The sequence below is a fragment of the Coregonus lavaretus genome, assembly GCF_964263955.1.
Source record: "Coregonus lavaretus genome assembly, chromosome: 27".
Classification (NCBI taxonomy): Eukaryota; Metazoa; Chordata; class Actinopteri; order Salmoniformes; family Salmonidae; genus Coregonus; species Coregonus lavaretus.
The window spans coordinates 44330992-44336991 of NC_140014.1; positions in this window are offsets into that span (position 1 = coordinate 44330992).

The window sequence follows — 6000 nt, forward strand, 5'->3', positions numbered from 1 at the left end:
CATCATGAGAGCTTATCCAACTTACCTCCACCACATCCCTAGGTGGTCTACCCTGACATTGGTCCTGTCATGTTGCTGTCTAGGTGGTCTAACCTGACATTGGTCCTGTCATGTTGCTGTCTAGGTGGTCTACCCTGACATTGGTCCTGTCATGCTGCTGTCTAGGTGGTCTACCCTGACATTGGTCCTGTCATGTTGCTGTCTAGGTGGTCTACCCTGACATTGGTCCTGTCATGTTGCTGTCTAGGTGGTCTACCCTGACATTGGTCCTGTCATGTTGCTGTCTAGGTGGTCTACCCTGACATTGGTCCTGTCATGTTGCTGTCTAGGTGGTCTACCCTGACATTGGTCCTGTCATGTTGCTGTCTAGGTGGTCTACCCTGACATTGGTCCTGTCATGTTGCTGTCTAGGTGATCTACCCTGACATTGGTCCTGTCATGTTGCTGTCTAGGTGGTCTACCCTGACATTGGTCCTGTCATGTTGCTGTCTAGGTGGACTACCCTGACATTGGTCCTGTCATGTTGCTGTCTAGGTGGTCTACCCTGACATTGGTCCTGTCATGTTGCTGTCTAGGTGGTCTACCCTGACATTGGTCCTGTCATGTTGCTGTCTAGGTGGTCTACCCTGACATTGGTCCGGAATTGGATGGATGGACCATTGACGGTTGTTGGTAGACTATCAGGTTGGTTCATGATCTTTTCCTGCTGAATTGACATGCATGTCTGTTGGATATGGACAGGCAGTTCAGTTTTTATTTGTAATATATTTGCAAAAATTTCTAAAAACCTGTTTTTGCTTTGTCATTATGGGGTATTGTGTTTAGATTGATAAGGGGAAAAAATGATTTAATCCATTTTAGAATAAGGCTGTAACGTAACAAAATGTGGAAAAAGTCAAGGGGTCTGAATACTTTCCGAATGCACTGTAAACTCTTACAATCAGCAAAAAAAAAGACTGTCCTAATATGGTCAAGGCAGAAGACTTCCTGTGATGATGTAATGACCTTCCCAGTAAAACTATTTCTGTCTTTGACATGAATACCGAAGTCTGTGTCCAAGCAGAAAACAGCAGATGCTCTCTTCATAGGGAGGCAGTACAGGGATTTGTTGAATGGATCCTCCTTCTGTTGCTGTTTTGGTCAGGTGTTCGTCCCAAATGGCACCCCTATTCCATAGGACACTGCTTTTGACCAGAGCCCAATGGAAGCCTACGGGCCCTGGTCAAAATAGGTGCACTATATAGGGAATAGGGTGCCATTTGGGACCGCAACACTGATCTAATGGCTGAAGGCAGAGTGTAGGGCACACAGCCAGCTCTCTCTGCTTGGCGTGATGTTGAGATGGCAAGCAAACCTGATTACCAGGAAAAACCTCAACTGGTCAGTACTGTACTGTTTGCCCGCTATGGTAATCTGGTTCACATTCACTTCCTGGTTCGGGCAGGCTTCGGCGTTCGTCGTCGCCGGAGTACTAGCTACTGCCGATCCCATTCTCATCACTCCACTTGTCATGTCTTGTCAATCACACAACACACCTGGTGCTCATTCAAATCAAATCAAATCAAATTTTATTGGCCACATGCGCCGAATACAACAGGTGCAGACATTACAGTGAAATGCTTACTTACAAGCCCTTAACCAACAGTGCATTTATTTTTAATAAAAAAAGTAAAATAAAACAACAACAAAAAAGTGTTGAGGAAAAAAAGAGCAGAAGTAAAATAAAATAACAGTAGGGAGGCTATATACAGGGGGGTACCGGTGCAGAGTCAATGTGCGGGGGCACCGGCTAGTTGAGGTAGTTGAAGTAATATGTACATGTGGGTAGAGTTAAAGTGACTATGCATAAATAATTAACAGAGTAGCAGCAGCGTAAAAAGATGGGGTGGGGGTGGGGGGTCAGTGCAAATAGTCCGGGTAGCCATGATTAGCTGTTCGGGAGTCTTATGGCTTAGGGGTAGAAGCTGTTGAGAAGTCTTTTGGACCTAGACTTGGCACTCCGGTACCGCTTGCCGTGCGGTAGCAGAGAGAACAGTCTATGACTAGGGTGGCTGGAGTCTTTGACAATTTTGAGGGCCTTCCTCTGACACCGCCTGGTATAGAGGTCCTGGATGACAGGAAGCTTGGCCCCAGTGATGTACTGGGCCGTACGCACTACCCTCTGTAGTGCCTTGTGGTCGGAGGCCAAGCAGTTTCCATACCAGGCAGTGTTGCAACCAGTCAGGATGCTCTCGATGGTGCAGCTGTATAATTTTTTGAGGATCTGAGGACCCATGCCTAATTAGCACGTGTATAAGTGTTCCCTCTGTTCCCCTTGTCTTTGTGAGTGATTGTTTTGTTGTGAGAGCGTGTAGCTCGGATGAGCTACATTTCACTGTGTTATTGCCATGGTGGATGTTTTCCCTTGTATAGTTTCATTTGACGCTTGGGGCGTTTGATTTATGCAAACGGATTAAACTCTGGACTTCGGTATTTTACCTCCTGCGCCTGAATCCTCGTCACAACAATACCTCGTCACAACAATATCCTGAGTACGAGGTAAGACTGTTAGCAACAAGGGATGCAAAAAAAATAACTTGTTGAAAAGAAGAAGTGACTGGGTGAAATTATTTGACCAACATAAAAAAGCATTTGTTGGCTACCTCTGATTGTACCCATGTACTGTAACTCTGATTGTACCCATGTAGTGTAACTCTGATTGTACCCATGTAGTGTAACTCTGATTGTACCCATGTACTGTAACTCTGATTGTACCCATGTACTGTAACTCTGATTGTACCCATGTACTGTAACTCTGATTGTACCCATGTACTGTAACTCTGATTGTACCCATGTACTGTATCTCTGAGTGTACCCATGTACTGTAACTCTGATTGTACCCATGTACTGTAACTCTGATTGTACCCATGTACTGTAACTCTGATTGTACCCATGTACTGTAACTCTGATTGTACCCATGTACTGTAACTCTGATTGTACCCATGTACTGTAACTCTGGTTGTACCCATGTACTGTAACTCTGATTGTACCCATGTACTGTAACTCTGATTGTACCCATGTAGTTTAACTCTGATTGTACCCATGTACTGTAACTCTGATTGTACCCATGTACTGTAACTCTGATTGTACCTGTACTGTAACTCTGATTGTACCCATGTACTGTAACTCTGATTGTACCCATGTACTGTTACTCTGATTGTACCCATGTACTGTAACTGATTGTACCCATGTACTGTAACTCTGATTGTACCCATGTACTGTAACTCTGATTGTACCCATGTACTGTAACTCTGATTGTACCCATGTAGTGTAACTCTGATTGTACCCATGTATTTTAACTCTGATTGTACCCATGTAGTGTAACTCTGATTGTACCCATGTAGTGTAACTCTGATTGTACCCATGTACTGTAACTCTGATTGTACCCATGTACTGTAACTCTGATTGTACACATGTACTGTAACTCTGATTGTACCCATGTACTGTAACTCTGATATTACCCGTACTGTAACTCTGATTGTACCCATGTACTGTAACTCTGATTGTACCCATGTACTGTAACTCTGATTGTACCCATGTAGTGTAACTCTGATTGTACCCATGTACTGTAACTCTGATTGTACACATGTACTGTAACTCTGATTGTACCCATGTACTGTAACTCTGATATTACCCGTACTGTAACTCTGATTGTACCCATGTACTGTAACTCTGATTGTACCCATGTACTGTAACTCTGATTGTACCCATGTAGTGTAACTCTGATTGTACCCATGTAGTGTAACTCTGATTGTACCCATGTACTGTAACTCTGATTGTACCCATGTACTGTAACTCTGATTGTACCCATGTACTGTAACTATGATTGTACACATGTACTGTAACTCTGATTGTACCCATGTACTGTAACTCTGATATTACCCGTACTGTAACTCTGATTGTACCCATGTACTGTAACTCTGATTGTACCCATGTAGTGTAACTCTGATTGTACCCATGTACTGTAACTCTGATTGTACCCATGTACTGTAACTCTGATTGTACCCATGTACTGTAACTCTGATTGTACCCATGTACTGTAACTCTGATTGTACCCATGTACTGTAACTCTGATTGTACCCATGTAGTGTAACTCTGATTGTACCCATGTAGTGTAACTCTGATATTACCCGTACTGTAACTCTGATTGTACCCATGTACTGTAACTCTGATTGTACCCATGTACTGTAACTCTGATTGTACCCATGTACTGTAACTCTGATTGTACCCATGTACTGTAACTCTGATTGTACCCATGTACTGTAACTCTGATTGTACCCATGTAGTGTAACTCTGATTGTACCCATGTACTGTAACTCTGATATTACCCGTACTGTAACTCTGATTGTACCCATGTACTGTAACTCTGATTGTACCCATGTACTGTAACTCTGATTGTACCCATGTACTGTAACTCTGATTGTACCCATGTACTGTAACTCTGATATTACCCGTACTGTAACTCTGATTGTACCCATGTACTGTAACTCTGATATTACCCGTAGTGTAACTCTGATTGTACCCATGTACTGTAACTCTGATTGTACCCATGTACTGTAACTCTGATTGTACCCATGTACTGTAACTATGATTGTACACATGTACTGTAACTCTGATTGTACCCATGTACTGTAACTATTATTGTACCCATGTACTGTAACTCTGATTGTACCCATGTAGTGTAACTCTGATTGTACCCATGTACTGTAACTCTGATTGTACCCATGTACTGTAACTCTGATTGTACCCATGTAGTGTAACTCTGATTGTACCCATGTAGTGTAACTCTGATTGTGCACATGTACTGTAACTCTGATTGTACCCATGTAGTGTAACTCTGATTGTACCCATGTACTGTAACTCTGATATTACCCGTACTGTAACTCTGATTGTACCCATGTACTGTAACTCTGATATTACCCGTACTGTAACTCTGATTGTACCCATGTACTGTAACTCTGATTGTACCCATGTACTGTAACTCTGATTGTACCCATGTACTGTAACTCTGATATTACCCGTACTGTAACTCTGATTGTACCCATGTACTGTAACTCTGATTGTACCCATGTACTGTAACTCTGATTGTACCCATGTACTGTAACTCTGATATTACCCATGTACTGTAACTCTGATTGTACCCATGTACTGTAACTCTGATTGTACCCATGTACTGTAACTCTGATATTACCCGTACTGTAACTCTGATTGTACCCATGTACTGTAACTCTGATTGTACCCATGTACTGTAACTCTGATTGTACCCATGTACTGTAACTCTGATTGTACCCATGTACTGTAACTCTGATTGTACCCATGTACTGTAACTCTGATTGTACCCATGTACTGTAACTCTGATATTACCCGTACTGTAACTCTGATTGTACCCATGTACTGTAACTCTGATTGTACCCATGTACTGTAACTCTGATTGTACCCATGTAGTGTAACTCTGATTGTACCCATGTACTGTAACTCTGATTGTACCCATGTAGTGTAACTAGTACAAAATACTTAACATTTCCTTTACGTTACGAGTTCAGATAAAATACTATTTAAACGCTTCATATTGTTTAAAGTACATAACATACCAGACAGAATACCACAACACACACTGTATGTCCAATGTTATTTTAGTTCTGATTAGGACAGCAAAATCTTCCAACTAAGATTCCTTGGAAAACCTGGACATTTTGGGAAAGTTACTGGAATTTTGCAACGCTAGTTGTGATGCAGTACATTGGCACAGGTTGATGACAGCATGATGACACCTCAGAGAGTGGTGCAGTAGGGATGATCTGTTGTACGGTAGCTGGAAAAAACAGAGCTGGACCTGGCCTGTCATCAGAGGTCCTGTGGTGAAACCACCTGTCTTGGCGCAGGACCTGTCACTGCTGTTGTTTCACATGATGCTGTTGTTTCTCGTGCATTTCTTTACATTCAGACCTGGTTTGTACTAAT